This window comes from Ambystoma mexicanum, chromosome 8 (assembly GCF_040938575.1).
Source record: "Ambystoma mexicanum isolate Mex_15411 chromosome 8, UKY_AmexF1_1, whole genome shotgun sequence".
Taxonomy (NCBI): Eukaryota; Metazoa; Chordata; class Amphibia; order Caudata; family Ambystomatidae; genus Ambystoma; species Ambystoma mexicanum.
In genome coordinates this window covers 578056738-578081648 of record NC_090929.1, presented here as the reverse complement: position 1 = coordinate 578081648, position 24911 = coordinate 578056738, and positions in this window count along the sequence as shown.

Sequence of the window (24911 nt, the reverse complement as noted above, 5' to 3'; positions counted from 1 at the left end):
CCTTAACGTAGGGTTCCGGGTTTATCATATAGATCGCTTCTCGTCTATATGCCTTAAACTATGATACTCTTCGTCTTAACCATGACGCACTTTGTCTTAAACCAAATAATAAAATACCCCAACCAACACCCTGTTACTCTTTCCCCATGATCACTCTTCCCCACTCACTGCTCATTCAGTTTGCTACCTCACTCAGCCTACTCACCATTCACTTTTTTCGACTTCAGACCCTCGGGATCGTCTCCTCCTCAACCAGCCTTTTCAGCCTTCGGTCCACTCAGCTTCCTGTAGAAGTCGGGAGGGGATTCCGCTTGAAAACGAGGGACCCATCCCACCTACACTTGCAAGATTTTATTTTGTAAATTTCTTTTTATTACATTTTGACAAGGTCACACTTTAATGGAACTGGACAACATGAGTTTTTTAAACTCATAATGGATGCTATCCACAGGGAGCTTCACGTTCCTCCAGCTAAGTGGCAGATTTTTAACCATCAACTCTCTGCCACGTAAACCTGTGTGCCTACACATGCCCTTTAAGATGAGGTAACAATACTTTGAGATATATGGGGTTGCAGAAAATACTCAAACATCAATAATCAAACTGACTCAGGAAGTTGGCAAAGTGCATCTGTTTTAATATCAAGTATCTAAAACAGGGAGTACAACGAACATCAATGAACCAGCTCGATCTTCCCACTCAATGCATTTCATAAAAAACACAGCTTTTATACTAAAAACTCATCATCATTGACATCAATCTATGTTGCAAACTACAAAAGCCTACTTAGGGATGTTATAGGATTATAGAGAACCTCTAGGTATACGTTCCATACTTGTTGGGAAGGTGATTGGGTCGCTATCATCAAGTGGGGCAACTAAGCCCTCCTCTAGTTCAGGTCACTATGAACGTCATGAAATACACAACGTCCCATTGGTTATACAAACTACAGGGCTCTCTACTAAGTGGCCCTTTATAATTGGTTGGCACCCTTCTACCCCTCTTTAATATTCCACCTACGCAAGCAGCATGCAGGCTAACATCCAGGTTCTAGTGGGCTGGTCATAACCATAGCTTCCCATCAATTAGCCTGTCATCTATCATCACTCTTGCAGTCTGCCAGTCAATAAAAGCTTTGAACTTGGCCTTGGAAATGTTCTTTGTGCCTGCGAAGAAGAGGGAGTACAGGCATACTCTGTCTCTTAGTTTCGATACAGCTCAACTCAGTATCTATTTTCGCCCATCCACGTGACTGCAGACCATGTTTCAGAGTCTTTCTGTATTTAAAATACTATTAAACGATGAACCTCTGCCTCTTCAATGTTCTCACTCCTCATCCAAGACAAAGGTTTGATCTTTTCACACGTTCTGTTACTACTGCATAAACATTCAGGTTCACAGAGGCCTTGACTTCCTGGTGCTGGGCCAACCAAGCCTCTCTTTGATTCACCTCTGAATGTCGATTGCTTTTCCAAATACGGCACACTGAAAGCCTTTCTTTTCACTGGATTTAGCACTGCTAAAATGCACTGCGAAATCATCCATAGTCCATACATTCCTATACATGTACATTGGCGCATCGCCGCAATCTATTCACTACATAGCTAGCCTTTAAGAATACTTCTTCTACTTGCGTTACTGCGTCTGTACACTTGTAAAATAACTTGATATCGTCTTCATTATTTCTGTAGCATGAGCATCTTCATCTCGAGCCCAAAATGTTGCTCATCTTTAACACCTCCTCCTTTGTTTCTATAGAATGTCTATATTCTTCAGCCTCTTCTTCTGAGTGCCTCAGCTCTGCACTGTATGACGTCACCAGGCTTCTCGTTTGCTCACTTTTCACACTTCTTCGGGGATTTCATTCAAATGACCATCATATTGTTGTGAATGCTTGTATGGCTTCCTTAATGGGAATATTACTTCCAAGATCCTTTTCGGTATCGGTATCGGTATTTTCACCAGTACTGCACATGTCTCACACTCTGGCTCCCAACATATAGGCAGCATGGGGGAGGAGTTTGAGGTGGGGTACCTGGCTCATCCTCTACAGTAGCATAAGAGTTGAACACAAAGATGTAAGCAGAAACTCACTAAAGTCTTAAATCACATAAACCCTATTAGCACATGGAGGTCATTATTGACCTCTCAGCCAATCCAAATGCTCACAGGCAGTCAATAACTACCAGTATTGCCTGCACTCCAAAAATACTTCAGAATATCATTGTAAAACAACAGACAACATTTATCTGCATTTACGAAACAGTAATGTAATTTCCCAGCAAAATCTCTTTCAACAAGGCACTCTTTTTTTCACTGGATCTTCTACGTGACAGACAACACCCAATATCACGTACCAAAGTGAAAACTAAAACATAAGACAGTGCTTTCACTTATTGAGAAACTGCTCTCTTTTACATTACCCCCAATGCATGATCGTGCTAAAACTGGTCAATTTGGACCAGGTTTTCAATTACATTGCTTAACTTATAAAGTGAAGCATGCTATTTAAAGATTAAACCACTTTTAATGTACTAACCCGTTTTGTGTATTCGCTTTACTTACTGTTAAACTAAAATTGTTTACTTCACCACAAATGCAAAGCCTGCATTGTTATATCACAATGTGCTTCTTACAGGGGTCATTTATCACTTGGAGGACTGAGGTGAATTGCCCTTCCCTTGGTCAATAAGGCTGCATTACTCCTCTTTGAATGAACTCGGACCGGGCACACTCACACTGGCGTTTTCTACTACTCCAATCTTGAAAAGAAATATTGCAAACATTTAGAAGCTCTGTAAAGTCTTATGAACCATAGTTACAACTTACAAACAAAATATAATTCTACATAACACAAATACCTAGTAGAGCCAAAGTTGCCAGTAAACTATATCTACCATAGTTTATTGTGGTGCGCCAAAAGAAAACACTAGCCAGAGCAGTGGTAATCAGTTAATATGAATGAATGTGATTCACAGCAATGAAGCCTTTCCCATTCTCAGTTTTTACCTCAACATCTCCCCCTTACTTTTAGAAATTAAAGAGTTTGAGAACTGTGGACACTCAGATAGTCGCCATTAAGCTTCTATCTAGTCCTACAGTGCAGCCCTGAGAATGGCTTATTCACAGTACTTTAAATATATTTCCATAACATTTATAAAGAGGACTTCATCCAGCGACGTTTTGCTCTGCGGACTCATAGGCTGAAGCAAATCATGCTTGAGAGGTTTGGAGCATTCGAAAAAGATTATGTAAAATTCAGATTAATAGAGGCAGAGAAGCCGTGTCTCCGAAAAACGGCCATCCACATCTCCAACTTTCTAGCTTAAAGGAAAGAGTTTTTTCGTGTTCCGGCATGGAATGGAGGTATTTAAAATCCAATATTTTAGTCTTACAGATGGAGCAATTACTCTTATGTTGACTCTTTCGTTCCCTTTCCCAGTCCTCAGTGTCTCAGAAAATGGATGGGACATGAAAGGTATCGCCTTCTACACCAAACCGGCTTCTCTTTTGAACTCGTACAGAGACAGATAACCTTTTTTGACATAGTACTTGTATTTGGCTTAACATTTTCACCGAGTGCTCGCCAAGGGCCAGAGAAAGCACTTGGCGCCATTTTGAAGACGACATAGATGCAGAAACCTATGTATCGCGTTGCCTTCAGTTAGAATGAAGTTTTCCCTGATTCACTAAACCACAATGGAGTGCTTCGTGGCTTTGGGGTATCCTGTTTTAGTCAAACTTGTTTTTCTGTCATGGGAGATTTCAAGCCCGAAACGAAAAAGTAGCAGACACAAGTCATATTACATGGCCACGGTAGTGGCCATGTAGTTATGGTTAAGTTGCTGTTTCCATAGGAAGAGCACTTTTTGGGTGGCTTATAACTTCGCTCTCCCTGGATGGATCCTCACCAAACTTTGCAAAAAAAGTATTTGGGCCACTCTGAATTTCTTTGCAAAGTTTGGTGAGGATTCGTCCAGGGGGGGCAAAGAAAACTTTTTTTTTCCCATAAACTGAATGGGAACATTTTTTTGCTCGCGCCTACAGCCCAAACCGCTGGATGGATTTCCACCAAATTTGGACCAGGAGCAGCGGCTTGGTCCCGAAAGCGTGTTTTTGCAAATTTGGTGAAAATCTGTCAAGTAGTTTTTTTTTTAAATGACCAAAAAGTAGGTAAAAAAAATTAGTGATATCTGTGTTCGGTTCGCGGACACACTTCCCTGTTCGCTCCGCGGACAGTGTCCTGATTGGCCAATCGTCTTGCGTGATGTTCGCGGACATGCAACGTGTTCGCTGATTGGACGGCGTGGAGCGTGAAGCGCGTCAGATTTTTCGGTAGCGCCCGCCATCTTGGATTCGCGGACGTCTGCGGACAGCGTGTGAAACTTTGTTCAAAATGTGTATTTTGTAGAGTGTGTTGGTGTGTAGGAGTGTTTGGGGAGGGTGGGAGTGTAGGAGATAGGATGAAAGTTGTGTTTTTTATGTGTTAGACGTTCTTTTTGTGTTCGATTTGTTTGCGGACATCACGGGTGTTCTGAAATGTTCTAAATAAACTTACTGGGGGGTGTCCTAAGGACTCAATATGTGTCCGTTTTGTTCGCAAGCAAAGTGAAACTGTTCTAAGAACACTCGCGGTGTCCGGGGAGTGTTCGTAGGGGGTGTCCTGAGGACGCTGTCCGTATTGTTCTCTGTCAAGTTGAATGTGTTCTAAGAACACCCGCGGTGTCCTGAAATGTTCGCAAATAAACAAAATGGGGGTGTTCTGAAGACGTTTTTGAGAACACTCCCGGTGTCCTGAAATGTTCGTAGGGGGTGTCCTGAGGACGCTGTCCGTATTGTTCTCTGTCAAGTTGAATGTGTTCTAAGAACACCCGCGGTGTCCTGAAATGTTCGCAAATAAACAAAATGGGGGTGTTCTGAAGACGCTTCTAAGAACACTCGCGGTGTCCGGGGAGTGTTCGTAGGGGGTGTCCTGAGGACGCTGCCCGTATTGTTCTCTGTCAAGTTGAATGTGTCCTAAGAACACTCGCAGTGTCCTGAAATGTTCGCAAATAAACAAAATGGGGGTGTTCTGAAGACGCTTCTAAGAACACTCGCGGTGTCCGGGGAGTGTTCGTAGGGGGTGTCCTGAGGACGCTGTCCGTATTGTTCTCTGTCAAGTTGAATGTGTCCTAAGAACACTCCCGGTGTCCTGAAATGTTCGCAAATTAACAAGATGGTGGTGTTCTGAAGACGCTTCTAAGAACACTCGTGGTGTCCGGGGAGTGTTCGTAGGGGGTGTCCTGAGGACGCTGTCCGTATTGTTCTCTGTCAAGTTGAATGTGTCCTAAGAACACTCGTGGTGTCCTGAAATGTTCGCAAATAAACAAGATGGTGGTGTTCTGAAGAAGCTTCTAAGAACACTCCCGGTGTCCTGGAATGTTCGTAGGGGGTGTCCTGAGGACGCTGTCCGTATTGTTCTCTGTCAAGTTGAATGTGTCCTGAGAACACTCGCGGTGTCCTGAAATGTTTGCAAATAAACAAGATGGTGGTGTTCTGAAGACGCTTCTAAGAACACTCGCGGTGTCCGGGGAGTGTTCGTAGGGGGTGTCCTGAGGACGCTGTCCGTATTGTTCTCTGTCAAGTTGAATGTGTTCTAAGAACACCCGCGGTGTCCTGAAATGTTTGCAAATAAACAAAATGGGGGTGTTCTGAAGACGTTTTTGAGAACACTCCCGGTGTCCTGGAATGTTCGTAGGGGGTGTCCTTAGGACGCTGTCCGTGTTGTTCGTTGTTAAGTTGAAAGTGTTGTAAGAACTATCGCGTTGTTCTGAAATGTTCGTAGGGGGTGTCCTGAAAACGGTGTCCGTATTGTTCGCTGGCAAGTTCAAAGTGTTCTAAGAACACTCACATTGTTCGCGGACATTAAAAGTTTCCCATAGATCATAGTTGAAATGTTTGACTCTATGGATGTGATATGCTGCGGTGGTTGTTGCCAGGGCATAGAGTCTTGGGTGCATTTGGCCATGCACCCAAGACTCTATGCCCTGGCAACAACCACCGCAGCATATCACATTCATATTTGCTTATAACTTTGGGTGATAAACAAATGTATAAGGAACAAAGGTATTAGATACTATGGATGTGATATGCTGCTACGGTTGTCCTTATTATTGTATACTTACTGTTTGGTCTAGTAATGGGAGTCCATGTTTTTCTTCTTCATTTCTGTGATAAAAGAAAATAGCATGTTAGTATTAGTATTTTGTAATGACTTATTACATTGTATGAGCAATATACTTTTATTTTTTTTCGACCCTCATATTTAGTAGAGTACAAATCAGAGTACTGTGCAATTTGCTCAGTTTCTGTATTTGTTGCTAAAGTCATTGGGTCTGTGGGAGAAAAAAAAATCCATTTTGGATTAAAAAAAAAACCTTTTTCTGTTATGCTACAGTTTATTTGTTTGTTTGTTTGTTTTCAGTGTTCACTTGTTGTTTCTGGCTAATGCTTTATACTTTGCTTTGTTGTATTTTTTTTGGAGCAGTAACAGATTCTTCATTTGTTTTGATATTCTAAAATTTTGGAGCAGTTAGATACCAATTGGCGTATTCTAACTGTCTATTTTATTAATATATTTTAGTGGTTTTGATTTATCTATTTGGATATTGTTAAATTTTGGGACAGTTAGATACCAATTGGCGTATTCTAACTGTGTATTGTTTGGCCTAATTTAGTGGTATTCATTTATCTGATTAGTTGTTGTAGAATCTTTGAGCTGTTAGATAGCTTTTGGAGTATTCTTACAGTTTATATTATTTTAACACAAATTTATAATTTTGGGACAGTCAGATAGCAATTGGCATATTCTAACTGTGTATTTTTTGGTCTAATTTAGTGGTATTCATGTATCTGATTAGTTGTTGTACAATCTTTGAGCAGTTAGATAGCTTTTGGAGTATTCTAACAGTTTATATTTTTTTAACACAAATTTACTTAAAGGTTTAAATACAGTTTATTTATCAAATTTTGGTTTTAAGAACATCAAATAAGCGTTTGTAAGATTTGCTGGTAATCTCTGCTTTAGAGTAATGGTACTATCATTACATTCAAACTATCCACATTTCTTTTTTATATATGCCGTGTAGTGCCCTGAATTGGTTGTGGCTCCTGCGTGGTAGATTATACCTATTGTTGTGAAGGTTTTCTTACCAAGTGATATTTGACTATGTGTGAATCCAGTCAGCTTGCAGTTGTTTTTAGTACCATCTGCATTGTAACATAGAAGCATTAGTATTATGTATTTACTATGTGTTTGTATTACTAACGTGGAGCGATTATCTGAATTGCAGGTAGAGCATAATCTACCATGGTTTGCATTGTGTACAAGTTGCTGAAATGGAATGGATTCACAATTTGGTATTGATATATATATATGAAGCGTTCATTGGGAATTTCTTCTTGTGTCACATTGCTGCACAGAGTGCATGTGTTTCCACATGTATGAAATCTGGAAGATTTCATTTATAGGTATGTTTTTGTTTTCCAGTACTAGTAGTAAGTACATTAGAAATTCTTGTGGATCTTCCTGTGAGTTTATAGTGAATTTCACCATTCCAGCACAGTAGTCCAATTGTCGTCTTATTCCAAAAACACTATATGTGTTGTCAGGATTGTTTGCTGCATTTCTGTGAAGTACTAACATTTGCAAACACAAAGTGTCTGTACTGTGTAAGTAAATGTTGTCAACAATTGGTGTTAATTGAAATAGACTATTCATTGCTACATTTGCATAGCAACTTACACCAACTATATTTGAGAATTTAAATGGTCCAGGTAGTTCTGTATCTAACTGCTTTTTTTGGAGTTTGTCTTCCTTCTTTAAAGAAGTACCTGGTTTACTTTCTCTAATTGATTCTTTTTTGTTTGTGGTACTTGATGAATTATTAGTTTCTTTTACTCTCTTTGGAGGATTTGCAGTGACGTCCTGTTGCATTTCTGTTTGATTTAGTTTTCTTTTACAACGTTTTAGTTTTTGTGGAACAGAATATGTGTTTAGATGGGGAGTGTATAGTGAGCGAAGTCTATTATATTCTAAAATGCAAGGAATATCAGCGTTTACTTTACTTGCATCAAAGTTGATTAGAAATAGACCGTCAAGTGTACGTAAGCGTGATAGTGCTACGTAGCTCATGCCTTCTTTAAAGACTGTGTTACCAATATCTATCATTGCTTTGTCTAGGGTAAGACCTTGTGATTTATGAATCGTGACTGCGTATGCAAGAGTTAGAGAAAATTGTTCTCTGCGTACATACATATCTTTGAAGAGAAGGAATCTAGCTGTTGAGCGTCCTATCCGTTTTACTTCTGAAAGTTTGTCAAAGAGTATATTGACAAACTGAATTTTGTTGTCACGTGGGTATGTTTGAAAGCCAACAACTGTACCCAGTGCTCCCTTAACTAGTCCTTGGTCCACGTCAAGGTTACGTTTAAGCATTACTCTGCAATTTAAGGATAATTTTAACATCTTTTCTAAGCCTGCTGTGTTTGAGATTGATTTTTCTAAATTATTTAGTCTTGTTGTGGCTTGGTCACACATGGGTAGTGTCATACCATGTACATCTAGTTTGTCTGTGGCGCTAATTTCCATTATTGGTTGCATTTCTTTACTTAACATTATTTCATTGAATTTGAGACAGCTTGCAAGAGTTGGCATTAAGGCCATACAATTGACATTTTTGTGGGCTAATTGTTCCATAACATCTGTAGCACATGCATTATCGCTATAAAGTGCATTAATGTGCCGGGTTTTCAATGTTGCTTCTGCTTCTTTAGAAAGTATGCCAACTCTCAAACTTTTTAAAATGTTGGCATAAGTTAGATCTGCAGATTGGCGCATGTTTTCTGTTAATTCTCTGTATTGGAAATATTGCCAAAGGTTGACATTTCCAATGCTGCCAACAGTTTTACGGCAGAGTTTGTGCCCTAATGTTTTAAAAATAGGTTCACCTTTTACTGGTGTTAATTGAAGCAGATCTCCAAAAACAATAATGTGTTTTCCTGCAAAGAGCTCTTCATAGTCTGTTTTGAGTATTTCTTGTAATCTGAGGTGAATCAAAGCTAACATCAAGTTGGAGACCATGCTCACTTCATCTATTAGTAGCATTTTCATTTGTTTCAATACTCTGCGTAATTCCATTGCAGCTTCTGCAGAAATTTTGTAATAGTCTAATTTGTTCTGGTGTTCTACTGGTAATAGTAGTAATCGGTGTAATGTAACACCACCTATGTTGTAGGCAGCTAAACCTGTGGGGGCAGTGACAACAGCTGACAGTTTGTTGTTTGTCAATTGTTGAAGGAACCTAGTAATGATTTTGATTAGGAATGTTTTGCCAGAACCAGCTTCACCACTGACGTACAGTAGTATAGGTTTATAATTGTGGCAGGAACATTCTTTATTTTCATGTTTTACACCATGTGCAATTTGTTTTGTTACTTCTTGAAAAATGCTACTTTGCACATTGTTTAGTTTTGATTGTAGTATAGTTAATTCTTCCTTATCTTCATACTGACACATGGTGTTTTCTACTTCTATCATAGCTAATTCTGCCTCATTTGTTATTAGTGGTTCTCCCAGTGGTTCTTGGCTTCCTGTTACAGAAGGTTGACTACTGTCAGGAGTATCCTTATCTAGTTGGGCTTGGAATTCTTCTTCATTTTGCTGTTAATTGTGCAACATTGTTTTGTACTGTGTAAAGTTTACATCAGTTATAGTGCTTTCATTTGCTTTGAAAGCATCCTCATATGAGTCATAGTTATCTAGTAATTGTTCTTCTTTTCTCCATGGTTTGAAGAGTTGTAGCAGGGACATGTAATATACTTCTTTATGTTGAGGGTCTTCAATGACAATTTGATATGATTAATTAAATTTGGTTTAGTGAGTTTAACTAAGCTGCCTTCACAGTCTGTCACTCTATATTTACCTTTTTTTTCATCAGGTTTCATATTATTTTTGTATGTGTAGTTTTGGGCTATTTGGTGTAGACACATGTTTTCCAAAGTATTACTTCTGTTTGGGTAGTATGTGTCCAATAAATTGTTTTTTAAAATGTCTTGGCTGTTGGGATCATGTTTGGCTATTGTGTCTATATCTTCATATGATTTTAGAACTCTTTTTCTAGATTTAGCTGGACCAAGACTTAGCCATACTATATTTTCAGATTTACCATACAATGAAGTACCAGTTAAACGATCAGCTGCTTCATAAGATCCACATTCTCTATGGGTGAGCATTTTTATGCCCAAGCTGTATAATTTCTGAGATACTGTTTTATCTGATGACAGGTCATTCCAGAGGTCTTGGAGCTCTGTCTTTTCTGCTTTAGTTAAGTATGCTGTGACAACTGCAGTAGAATTGTCTGCAATGTACTGCACATCTATGTTTGCATTCCATAAGTGGGCAATGATTGCATTATAATCATTGATATATTTTTCTTCTTCTTTTCTTTTTATGTAATATGTATTTTTAGGTGACTTACCTTTAACACTATGTCTAACTGAAGACATGAGGTTGTTTACTTGACCTGTATTTGTAACTGGTCTAGGGAAACCAAATCGGCATTTGGTGTAGTATTTGCCTTTGTTTTTGTATTTACGACGACAATATTTTCCACATTTGTGTCTTTGAAATTGTAAAATTTGTGCATGAAGATCACTATTTGTAGCTTCTGATGGAATTTCACAAATGACATATTTTTCAATAAACTGTAAAACAGTGGCATCACTGTCTTGACCAAATTTAGGAGCATCTTTAATCCATAAAAGCATGTGGATATGTGGTGCTCCTCTGGCTTGGTATTCTTTTCTCCAAAAGAAGTGTTGCACTTCTCCAAGGGGAGGAAGAGTTTTATTACAAATAAAATGTAGCATAGCAATGAAGCGATGGTAAAAATATCTTGAAACATTAACAGGATCCAAAGAACAAAATTCTCCAGGTGTTAGAATATCTATGTTTGTTTTGTTTTTATTTGATATGCGTAGGAAATCATGTAAATCTTCCCATGCATATTCTGCACAACTTAATGTAACAAACCAAGTGGGTGGGCCAAGGTTTCTGATCATACAACGTACATCTCCATGACGTCGAAACCAGTACTCTTTAGTACCACGCATATTTGCTAATAGATTTGTAATATTTGATTGTAAAACCTCATCCTTTTGTTGCACTTTCTCTACTAATTGTGTAGCTGTCATATTTTGAAAGTGTGATCCTGATTTTAATATGTGTGCAACTCCGTAACATAAAGTTGCTAGTTCACTTTCAAAGAGTAGGTGGAATATGTATTCCACATTTTGTCTAAATCTGGGATCTTCAGAATACATCCGTAATGAGCGGTATTCTGAAGACGATATTTGAATAGGTCTATCATCATACCTTCCTCCTTTGCCAGTAGGAAAGAGTAGAGGAAAAGCACGTGCTTCTATACTTTTTTCCCATATACTGATTGGCGATCCTTTTGTTTGACGCATTTGGTAAGTTTCCAGTACATCTTGTACAGTGTCATTACAGTGCGAAGGATGAATTGTATAATGGTCTAAAGTATTTGATATTGTAGCAGGATCTAGTAGCTCAAATTGACCAGCTTCTTGTGTTTCTTGAATTATTTCAGTTGTATCTTTCAAGTTTTCTTCAATATTAGTTCCTTTGTAATATTCATTATTCTCTTTAAGATATTGGAAGGCTTGTCTAACTTTATATAAATCTACCAGCTGTTGCCATATTTTTTTGTCTTTTGTATGTACTCCATTTACTAATATAATTAAAGATTGCTGCATTGGACGTTGCACTCCTAGAGTATGCACATTTTCTTTTAGATTTAATGGTAAATAAACTACTTTTCCACGAATGCCTTTTACCAATTCAGAGGGAGGTAATTTTGCTGTTTTTGGTTGAAGGCGTATTATTGCTTGAAATGGGTGTACTGTTTGAATTATGAGGCTCTCATATAAATTAAGTTGTTGTAGAGGTTTTGGTACTGGGTATAATTCCAAATTATTTGTGATAGAACGTGAAGGAGTTTGGTTGTTGTCAAGTTTTGTAGTGCAATAACTGCAAAGTATTAAGGGCTCAGTTATTTCATATTTGTTTTCTGCTACAAGGTAGAGAGCTAATTCAAACCATTTAGAATCTTCATTGTCTTCTATTTTGTATGATAGGTCCACAGTTTTTGTGTTACTTTTATAAAAAATTCTACAGCAACATACACATACATGGTTTGGTACTTCAGCTGATGTACTTTTAAATTTTAGTATTTCTTTTTTGTATGTGTTTAGCAAAAGGTTGCCATGTGTAGAATTGTTGCTTAATTGGTTTAAAGCTATTTCATTCTGTAAATGGCTTTCACTTCCAAAATATTTTTTCTGGATGTAGTGAATTTCTTCAAGTAGGTCTTTTGCTGTACCATGTAGAAGGATGTTATTTAACTTTGCTAGTGCTAAAGCAGGACTTTTAGCATAGTACAGTTTATAGACTAGATTTCTTATAGTTGAATGATGTGTTGATATCCTTTTGATATCATGGAAAGTGGTTTTACAAGTAGGTCCTGTAATGCAGGCCAATGAATGTCCTTGTAGTCCTGTGTACTTGCGCACTGGACAGGTATCTATATTTTGCAGTAATTTAATTTTGATTTTGTCTTTGCTTTTTACATATTTATTGAGGAATTGGCGTAAAGATTTGAAACATTGTTTGGGAATGTTACACATTGACGTGCATGGCCATTTGTACACTAGACGTTCTGATTCAGTTGAATGGTGGGGTAATTCTAAGTTTTCAGGGCATATTTTTGTAAGAAGTACTTCTTGTTCCATTATGGTATTATTCACTTTTTCATAACCTCGACCACTGCTATGTATGGCAATTGTATTTGTTTGCTTTTGTTTGTACGCTTCTTCATTAAAATATGGTTCTGTGCTTGTAGTGTGATTCCATTCACCTCCGCTGATACTTAAGAAGTTCTTTCTGTTGATATTTCGCTTATTGAGAAGTCTTTTTTGTAATTTAGTTATTAGTTTTGTTAGTGGTTTCATTTTGTTTAACAGTAAAATAAATACATTTCTTTTGAGAAGAATTGCACTGTCCATCAATGCTTCTAAGATTAATTTCCTACGATAGGTTTTAAGCTTTGAACCTGATTTCTCTCCTGTTTTTATAAGATTTTGAAGGACTTTGTGACGGTATATTTTGGCTAAAATACTTTTCTTGGTATGCTTACTTTGCACTATATTAAAATTTGAAGAAGTAGTTTTATCTGTACTGATAGCTGATTTTCTGTTAATTGTTCTTTGGTTTGTTTTACATTTTGATAGAGGAAGCGAAGTTGTTGTACTTGAAACTTCTTGTGTTTCACTAAATGATTGTATTAGCTGTTTTGTTTCAACTTTTTTTTACAAACTCTGCTAGAGATGGATGCTTATGTTGGACACCTTTATTTTCATTTGCTCTACTTTTGCGTTGCTTTCTACGGACTTGACTTTTGGTAGGCATTCTTTAGGGTCTGTTGGAAAAAATAAAGAAGATATGGGTTGGGGTTTTCTGGAATGTATGAGTGCTGTGTGCATGAGTGTTTGAGTGAGATGATAAAGATGTATGTAATGGTGTGTGATTGTGCATTGGGAACTAAAACTAGTAGGGATAGGTATTCTTGAATTTATGTGTTACTAAACTGGGGTTCAGATGACAAAAAAAGTAAGCTAGTGGTGTGGAAAAGTACAAATAGTAAATCTAATGTATACAATTAAAACAGTTGTTTGTTCTATAATATGAAAATTGTAGTGGTTCAGTTGGGTAATTTGTGTGTCCAAAAATAGAAATTTGTGGGCCATTCTGGCTGTAAATCGCTGTTTAAGACATGGAAATCTTTGGACAAAATGGTACAAAATCTCTATTTTTAGAAACCGAAATAGCTCGTATTAACGTTATAGTATATTTGATTAATAATACAAATATTATGGTGATATTTTACTTACTTTTTTTTAAAATTAACAGGTAACTTCTTAGTTTTTCTTTCTTCTTCGAATTCGGCTGCTTCTTTTCAGGAAACTGGTCTTCATTGCAATTGTAAAAGCTTCAAATTAGTAACTTTGTTTGTATATAGCACTGTTTTTAATTTAGATATTGATTTTTTTAATTGAAATCCTCAGTGCCTTCTATAAAACCATTAAACTCATTTATTTACATAAGATACATTGCATCAGTTCAGTACATATGATATGTTCTTAATGAACAAATTGTATTGAATGGCTAACAGTAGCAAAAAAAAATATCTTTACTATGTCTTGTGAAATGTATAATATATTAGTGAATACCACTATTTCTGTAAGTAAACTGTTCTAGGTAATAGCGCCTCAATGTCATGTCTAATTTAAAGTAATTAAGTAAATAAATAAATAAAAACAAAAAATATGAAATTGTATAAGTATTTTTATAAAGGTTTAAACATAGATTGTGTTTGCATGCAATTTTGTTTGAATATATGTAGTCTATATATTTCATTTAAAAAAATGTTAGTTTAACATGATTTGAGTGTGTGTGTATAAAGAAAGTAAATAGTATAAAGGTTTATAAGTGATAGTTGATTTTAGGAAATTGAAAAAAAGTACAGTAAATTCATTTTACAGATTTTACAAGGTAAAAGTCTGTTTGAAAATGTGTTCATCTACTATACAGAAAATATGCATACCTGAAGTTTGTGTTCATGCATATGGATATGCATAGAGCTGCAAGTAGAAATCTTGAAGACTTGTACAGTATTTCTGGTAGATGCTGCTTGCCAATGATATGACACTTGTACTCAGAGAGATTCAGAGTACATTTGCAGTGGTGATCTATGATGATACAGTTAGATGTAGAGGTCTTGAATGTGATTGGTGCATGGTCATGTGATTTTTGAGGTACATCCAATGAGGGAATGGCAGAGAGAGTGTAGTGGAAATGGTAGAAGGGCTGTTCATGTTACGATATGTCCACGGACATGGCGGTAGTTCGCGGACATCGGGAGTTACATCCGAGGATTTTTGGGTTCAGAAGTCATGCAAATGAGAATAAGCACTGAAAGGGATTGGTCAGGAAAGTTTGGTGGGTGTGTTGTGCCAGGAGAGATTTTCTCAGATACTCTTTTTGCTGAGAGAACAAAAGATAGCTATGGCTGTGTGTTTCAGAAAACAGATTGTTTGGATTTTAGGAGATTCGTGGATACATTTGTTGAAGGTGCATGCAGAAAGCTGTGGAGTAGCTGTAGATCTTGGATTCCTACATGTGGAAGTACACTGGCATGGAGTATGTGGAATGAAGTGGTTGGACTTGCTACCTCTCTGTGCTACTTTGGAGACAGAGCAACATCCAGACATAATTGTAATTCATTGTGGAGGGAACAGTTTAGGACATGTGACTGGAATTTTTTTGCAATTTGCTATGAAAGAAGGACTTAGGAAGGTTATGGACATGTTTACTAATTCTCAAGTGATATTTTCACGGATTGCGCAGAGACAAATGTGGCTTTGTTCTTCTTCATTTCGTCCACAAATGGAAAAAGCAAGGCGCAATGTTAATAAGGCTGTTTTGTGCCTTTCTAAGAGATTTTGGCATGTCTCTGAAAATATTATGTTTTGTAGTACATACATTTTTCGCAGAGATGGAGTCCATCTTACTTATGCTGGCAATCAGATTTTTCTGAGAAATGTACAAAATGCATTGCGACCTTTTTTGGAATTACAACAACGATTTTGAAGTAGATGTTAAGCATTTACAATTTTTGACTTACAAACACCACCCAAAGGCTCTTTTCAGAGCCACCACTTCTTTCCAGAGAGAATTACAATGTTTGTGATGGAGTAGCAACCCAATTTTTTTAATGTTTGTTCCCGAACTGTCCGCGGACTTCTAAAAAATACAAAGAGCCCTGCTTCATTTATTTTCACTTCTATTTTTTAACTGGGAAAGGCGGCTCTGAAAAGAGCCTTTTTTGATTTTTGTAATTTTGTATTTTTTTGGGTTTTTCAGACACGACACACTAGGAGAGGAGGGTAAAGGAGGGTAAAGGGGGGGACACCAACCACAGGGATAACAAAGGGCGAGCTGAGAGAGGAAGATGTAGAGTAGGTTTTATTTGGGTAGTGAGCAGGTCTTCTCGTGCTCTGAGACGATAGTCTCAAAAGCACTCCGAAGTCGCTCCCCCCTGCAGAGTACTGTGTCACAGTACATACATACAACTGTGACCCTCGAAAGGTAAGGGTCATCAGCATTCTGTATAGCCTGTGAGGCAGCTTGAGGAAGACGCTGTCCCACAGAGGCGGTCCTTGTGGTAACAGGATCAGAAACAGAGGATGAAGTAGAGGAAATCAACCTGCTACGTTCTTCGCAAGGTACAACCCTGCGAATAGCCCCAGAGTGAAATGACCTCAGGTTTCTCTTCATAGTAGTGGTCCCAAAGCTGTACTTACCGTGCTTCCCGCGACTGAGTATCATTTTGCACTCATTGCAGGTAACACGGTTCGCACGAGCCTTAGGAACATTACCATGAATGGTAAATAACCGCCACACTCAAGACTCACGCCTAGTGCGGGTAGTAGGGTTTTCCTCTACCTCATTCTCATCATCCTCTTCTTCCTCCTCCGCATCCTCACTCCTGTTCCCCTCTTCAGGCCCTTGGGGAGGTGGTGGTGGTGGAGGGGGTGGGGGTGGTGCTGAAGCAGGTGCAGCACCAAGTGGCAGTTCAGCAGCCAAGGATGCCATCTCGATGATGGTGTAGTCTGCAGGTGGCAGCAAAAATCACTGTGTTCTGAAGAATAGCCAGAAACACAATGGGAATAAGCTCTTGGGCGTGGTCTTTTATAGGGGTGCTTGTGCGTGGTTCGCGGACATGCGCACTGTCCGCGGACAGATCGAACACAAAAAAGGATCGGATAGTTTCAAAAGGTATATAGAAACTCAAGATTGCTATGTGGGACTTGTGCCATGGCGAGATTTTATTGAAAAATATTATGGATTAACTGAAAATGTACTTTTAAATTGTTCGGGGACACGAACAGTGTCCGCATTTCAGGACACACGATGAGCGTGGGCGCGGTCATATGATCCGTTTGCGAACTAGTCCGCGAAGGAAGCGCCTGTCCGCAGGACACCAAGTGCACGGAGATTGGTTAGCGCATGCGCATTGATGTCCTACGGACACTGTTCGGGTTCTGAAGTAATTAAAAGTACGTCACACGTGAAACGAACATTTCAGGACACCGCGTGTGTTCTTAGAACAGTTTAAACTTGGCAGCGAACAGTAAGGACAGATATAGTGTTCTTCAGGACACGTGTAATTTTGTTTATGTACGAACATTTCAGGACACCAATTGTGTTCTTAGAACAGTTTCAATTGGGTAGCGAACACTACGAACAGGTATAGTGTTCTTCAGGACACCTCCATTTTCGTTTACGTACGAACATTTCAGGACACCAATAGCGTTCTTAGAACAGTTTGAACTTGCTAGCGAACAGTACCGGACAGGTATAGTGTTCTTTAGGACACTTTAATTTTTGTTTGTTTACGAACAATTCAGGACACCGCGTGTGTTCTTAGTACAGTTTCATCTTGCTAGCGAACACTAAGAACAGTTGTACTGTTGTTCAGGACACATCATTTTCGTTTATTTACGAACATTTCAGGACAACAATTGTGTTCTTAGGACAGTTTTAAGTTGATAGCGAACATTACGGACAGATATAGTGTTCTTTAGAACACTTTAATTTTTGTTTCTTTACGAACATTTCAGGACACCACGTGTGTTCTTAGAACAGTTTCAACTTGCTAGCGAACAGTACGAACAGGTGTGGTGTTCTTCAGGACACCTCCATTTTCGTTTATGTACAAACATTTCAGAACACTCGCACTGTCCGCGGACACTTTTATTGTTTTTAAAAAAAAAAACGGAAACTTTTCACAATACAATATAAAAATTAAACTTTATTTAACATATATTAATAATTTATGACAGAGAAGGTGAGGCAGAAACAGAAACAAAAACAGGAGAATTTGGGGTTTCAACATGATTGGTATTAGGTGAAGAAGGGATGGAAGTCTCATCAAAACGTTTTGGATTATGGAGAGGGTTTGGGGATAATTGACAGGGATATGGTGAGGAGGGACAAGTACATGTGGGGCAATGGTACGAGGTTTTTGGTTTGAAATGATTTTCTACAAAAGTTTTTAGATTATTAAAATTAGCCAACAATACATCCATTTTTTCTTCTATATTGTGAAGACTGTTATCCATAACAGGGTTTTCTGAAGTTTTTTCTATTTTGGTATGCTCTGTACAAAAAAATAATATATATGTTAAATGTATATAAAAAAATAATAAATAAATGGTTTATATTATAAAGTGTTTACCATTAGTTTCACTATCTTGTGACATTTCTTCATGTGGGAAATTGTCCTCTAGCCATTCCAGAGTACTAGACATTTCTGTGAGAAAAAAAAAAGATAATATATTTTTTTAATCTAATACAGAAAGTTTATAAATATATGAGTAAAATGAAGTACAGTTACTATTTCTGGTAAGATAAGTCCTATGTATTCAGTGGGTCTGGTCTTGTTCTCAGTTCTGTTGTGTCTGTGAGGTAATTATGTTGGAAGCCAATTTATCTTCTTGTGGTGTATTCCATTTCAGAACATATTGTATTTAAATGATGGTTAGTGTGTTACATATATGGGTTACATTTCTTATGTTTTACTATATATAATGTGTTTGTGTGCTGCTTTTTGAATTTGTTAAATGTTCCTATATTATGATATAACAATCAAACATACCCCACCACCCCCCTCCCCCACAGTTTTTAGGTAGTGGTACTGTTCTCCGAACATGTCCGCGAACATTAAATAAATTTGCGGATATCAAGTTCATAAGAAGCGATCTAGTCAGTTCCATATGACATGTATATAAAGTCAAAGTCATTATTGTTAAGTTGCGCTACTAAAAACCTATGAAATTCAGTGAAAAAAACTTTGTTAAAGGGACGTTATGGTTAAGTTGCGCTACTAAAAACCTATGAAATTCAGTGAAAAAACTTTGTTAAAGGGACGTCATGGTTCCAAGTCAAACCGAAAAATCCTTGAAATTCGCCAGTTATGGTAAGCTAAGCAACCATAACTTGCGCCACCACCGTGCACTGCTAAGACTAACACCCAGGACATCAAAGATGACATCACAAATGTCATTGATGACATCACTGATGACATCACATGTGTATGTACCTCTCATGAAATATGTGTAGAAGGGATTCTTATTATGTTGCGAAAAAAGTGTCAAGAATCATTGTAAGAAATATACCCTAATAAGTGCATTGAACGATGCATTGATATAAATAGCATCCTATTATGGGGTTCTATCTAGTATACTAAGCTACTCATACAGAAACATAACATTGTGTGCAGCGTACAAGATGAAGGTATGATATTCATAATGTTAATATGTTGAATAATGTAATGATAATTGTTTTATTAATAGATTTTTGTGTACTGTGAAATATGTAATAAGTAGCTAATAAAACCCATGTATTACATAATTGCATTACTATAGACAAAACACAAAGACACAAGAACACATACCAATATGGGTATATACAGGGAAAGTGAAGTTAGAAAAAAAGCACAAGTAGTAGCAGAAACAATTCATAACTTAACTGATTAGTTTCATGCAAATAAATGATTGCTCTGTTTCAAAGCTGCTATTTACCCTATGTATATGTATCACTTCATGTGATTGGACCCTAAGGAAAGTAGTGTGAGTACAATGTATACAAATATGACCATGTACAGGGAAAGTACAGCCATAAAAAAAACAACAGAACTATCAGAAAGTGCTCATAAGTCTAGTGATTATCTTTATGCACAAAAAGGAATGCTGTCTTTCAAGCTTGTGTTTTCCCATATGTATATGTTTCATATGATGTGACTGTACTCTAAGGGAATTACTGTAAGAACCTACTAGAAGGATACGTCTACAAATAAAATAAAATTCTTAGTTTCTGACTGTTACTGAAGAAAACCATGTGGCCTAGATATGTCAGCAAAAGAAAAAATAGTGAGCCAGACATGTGATGTCATCAGTGATGTCATCAATGACATTTGTGATGTCATCTTTGATGTCCTGGGTGTTAGTCTTAGCAGTGCACGGTGGTGGCGTGAGTTATGGTTGCTTAGCTTACCATAACTGGCGAATTTCAAGGGTTTTTCGGTTTTACTTGGAACATAACGTCCCTTTAACAAAGTTTTTTCGCTGAATTTCATAGGTTTTTAGTAGCGCAACTTAACCATAACGTCCCTTTAACAAAGTTTTTTTCACTGATATACATATACATACGTCCTTGCTGTTAATGAGGCTTCGTGTACATTTCTGGCCACAAGGAATCTTTCTTTTATTGATTTATGTTTGCATTCACTGATAAACAGGTTCCAGATTTGAACAGAAATGCTGTAGTACAAAAGACAAAATTGTGTTTGGCGCTGCCCCTTGTCAGGGTGCTTAACAACTGCATACTGCAACGGAGAGTAGTTTGAGGTCCATCTGTTTGTGGGGAGAACAATGGGAACATTTAATGTGGACCACAACTACAGACAACATAGATTGTATCCATTGTATGAGGGAGTCCAATATCTACAATCACTTAACATTCACAGAATTAGTAGCAGGGAGAGAAGAACGGGGAATGTCAGTAGAAATAAACATGTAGCTACGGAGAAGATCCAGAGACATTTCGTCGTAAATGCAAATCATCTCTCCAGCAATGGATGAAAATGAACACACAGGACTTTTGTGGATTGTTTGAAAAATGAATTGTGAAAAAGAGCAAGAATCCCTGAGTGGTCCAACACACACATGGGGGATGAGGGTAAGTGGTGGCAAAAAGGGTTGGGAGCAAGGAAGGGTATGGGGGAGATCTATTAAAAGTAAATGAAAGCTAAAGGTGAAAAATGCAGGATTCAAAACTTCTTCCTAGATCCGGTCCCACACTCATCACTATTAGACTGGAAGGGTCACACAGGCAGCTTTCCCAGTAGGAGAATCTAGTCCAAAGATGAGCCAAACCTGCAGAGTAATGTCCTGGAATTCATAGTGGCAAAAATGATTTCCCAACTGTGTAATGCTTTACCTGCGTCTGATGTAGGGCATGTGGTGTTCCAGGTCACTCAGGAAGCACAAGAGACATGTTAGCTGTCACGCCACAGAACAGGCAGAATAGGTACTGCTCAAAACTATTCGGCATTCCCTCTTTGACTTTTATCTCGCAGTAGATCACAAACCTTTGCTTTCCAGGGACAGGATCCAGCACCAGTAGGGCTATTTTCCTTTGATAGGTTGGTAACAGAAGTACCCTTATTTCATTTTGCCGTTGCCTTTGCTAAAAAAAAATGGAGTACATTGCAAGACACCATGATACTACTAGATCGCGGCCAGGTCACGCATTTGTAGCACACATAGTTTCAATCAACGTTAATATCTCTTTATAGTAACATGCCTTGGAGAAAAAGCGTGTAATGCAAATTTAAAAGTACTGTTTGTTGTGGTGAATTAGAGGCACTCACTTTCCTCTTTACCTATGGAGGGGACTGAGTTACAGAGGACTAGGGTAGTCCAACTGCTACCCATTGTCGCCCGCTATGGTGGAAGAAGTGGGATTCCATGGGCTCTGGTCTTTACCCAGAGGTGCTATAGCCACTGGTGTAGCAGGGGCCCCCCCAGCCCCAGTGATTCGGGGGACTGCAGGGCAAGTGGGAGTCGTTGATACTGGCGAGTCACACAGCGGGGACTGCAGGGGCCCTTGTTTCTGCTATTCAGCACCACATTTTCTACAACCCAGGCATCGCCATCATTTCTGACAAGTGGTTTTGCATCTTTTTTCTAAGGAAATTCAGGGCTCGAAATTCCCTTAGAAAGAGGCCCAAAAACACTTGCAAACACACAAAAATGGTTAGAGGGGATTACCATTCAGACACCAGGACTGTGAGAAGACCCCAAAGCAGCAGCATCTGAAAGTAAAATAAAAAACGTTTTTGTATCAATGCATGTTGTAAGTAAATACAAAATGTATTTGTTTGTGTATGCATGCATGTTAGAGTGCTATGTGTGTATACTTATAATTATAGCTAGGGGTGTAGGTGTGTGTCTCGGCTTACTGGTTGGGGGTGAGGGTGGGGTCGGGGATTGGTGTGTGTGTGTGTGTGTGTGTGTATGAGAGAGAGAGAGAGAGAGAAAGAGAGAGAGAGAGAGAGAGAGAGAGAGAGAGAGAGAGAGAGAGAGAGAGAGAGGTGCATGCATTTGTTTGGCTGGTTGATTGCAGGGTTACTACTGTGTTTAATCATTACAGTATATTTGCGTGACTATGTCAGCTTGTACAAAGTCCTTAAAGTGCTGCCTTCGGAAATCTGTTATAGACTGTGGTTGCAGATTCCTGAAAGCCATTTACAGTGACCATAATGGTAGTGATTAATTGATTAAGAGCTCTTGCAAGAAAGCCATCAAGTGCCATTTATTTACTTGGAATTCTGGGACTTGTAGGAGAATATATTATATTGTACAAGGTGCAAAGTGCAAAGTGCAAAGTGTAAAGTGCTGTAAATGTACAATGCCACTGGAAAATATAAATGTAAACAGCGACTCTTCTAGGCAATATGAAAACTGAAATCAGCTAGCTCATATGATACCCCCAATTACTAACAGCTCGCCATCCTGCTAACAAGGCTAGTTTCAACGGCATGCCTCATAACTTATGGCTTGTCTTCTTTGGGACAAAATCCTATGATGCATGTCATCATCTTTGACAACTATTCTCTGCTTTGTCAATAATTCCTTTATTCATTATCTATTATTTTAAGAAGAAATTCATTTGTGGAAGAGAAATATCTCCTTCAAGATTTATGCATATATATATATATATATATATATATATATATATATATATATATATATATATATATATATATATATATATATATATATAACTTAATTATTTTACTTGAACACACTCTCTTAGTTAAATGTGGCAGTAAGTAGTTCTAGTGCTAGATTTAATAGTAGCAGTGACAGGACGCAGCCTTTCTGAGTGTTTTTGCTCCAACTCGATCAAGGGTCATCTAAATCTACACTCTCTGCTGGAGATCGTGCATCAGCTACAATCCCCTGGTGGTCTAGCTCGGCGAGCATTAATTTGTGCAGTTAGGCACTACAAGTACTTGGGACTGTGCATCAGCACGCGCATCAAGTGAATGTAAGTGCTATCAGCTGTGAGGCGCTGTGGCTATGGATACTCTCTGCTGGAGATCGCGCATCAACTACAGTCCACTGACTGTCTAGCTCAGCGAGCCTTAATTTGTTCCTGGAGGCACTACAAGTACTTGGAACTGCGTGTCAGCATGCACATCAAGTGGACATAAGTGCTTTCAGCTGAGAGGCGATGTGGCAGTGTATACTGTCTGCTGGAAATCGTGCATCAATTACAATCCCCTGGTGGTCAAGCTCGGCCAGTGTTAATTTGTGCCTGGAGACACTAAAAGTTCTTGGGACTGCGCATCAGTGCACGCATAAAGTGCACATAAGTGCTGTGAGGCGATGTGGCAGTCGACACTCTCTTCTGGAGATCATCCATCAACTACCATTCACTAGTGGTCTAGCTTGGCAAGCGTTAATTTGTGCCTGAAGGAACTACAAGTACATGGAACTGCGCGTCAGCATGTATGTCAAGTGGATGTAAGTGCTGTCATCTGTCCACTGCCTAGTGGACAGCGGTTTATAGTCATAATATCGAAAAAATAATGTCGAATTACAAAAATGTCGAAAAAAAATGTCGAATTCAAAAATGTCGAAAACACATACATATAATAGAAAAAGTCATTAATTCGATAATAAAATGTCGAAAAAAAATCGAAAAACCAATGTTAAAATAACTATGTAAAATATCACATGTACTAATGTTTTTTTATTGGGGGGGTCCCCCCCCAAGCCCCCCATCCCAAACCCCTACCCCAACCCTCCACTCCTCCCCATCCCCCCCTACACCCCCCATGGATATACCTTTAATTTTTTTTAAAAAGTATTTAATAAAACATTAATTAAATAATTAATTATTAAAAAACCCCATCCCAAACCCCTACCCCAACCCCCCCCTCCTCCCCATCCCTCCCACTCACCATGGATATACCTTTAACCATTTAAAAAATATATGTTTTATAAAATATAATTAATTAATTATTTATTTAAACATTATTTCGAAAAAAAATCGAAAAAAATTCGACATTTTTGTAATTCGACATTTTTATTTTCGACATTTTTTTTCCGACATTTTGACTTTCGATATTATTGTATTCGACATTATGACTGGACACCGTGGACGGCGATACAGCGGAGTAACAGCAAGTTACATTTTAATGTCAGTCTGCAAACATGCCTCTGTGTGATTAGCTCTACACTTCCGCATGTACTTGGATACAATCTTTGTCAGAAATTGCATCAGCGGTTTTCTCGCGACTGTGTAAGCGCAAGAGTGTCAGCCTTAAACAGTTTCTTGGTCGGCTGTAATATTGCTTTGCGGTGAGGAATCTAAAAGATTGCGAACTGTCACCTGGTTTGCAACCGCTGTAACAGCAGCCAGAGTTAATTAGAAATAAAGACAACCATTGTGGCTCCTTTTTCGCATATCACTGGGAGGACGACTTGCTGTCTCTCCTCGGTGTGAAAAGAATCTGTCTGTTCAGAGTCTTGTAGTAATTGACTTGTTGTATGAGGTGTTATTTTTGTTATGTAATCACGTGCGAAAATCTTTGCATAAACTACAATTGCCAGGGTAAAAGTCTATTGAAACATGCCAGGCAAAGTGACTAATGAAACCA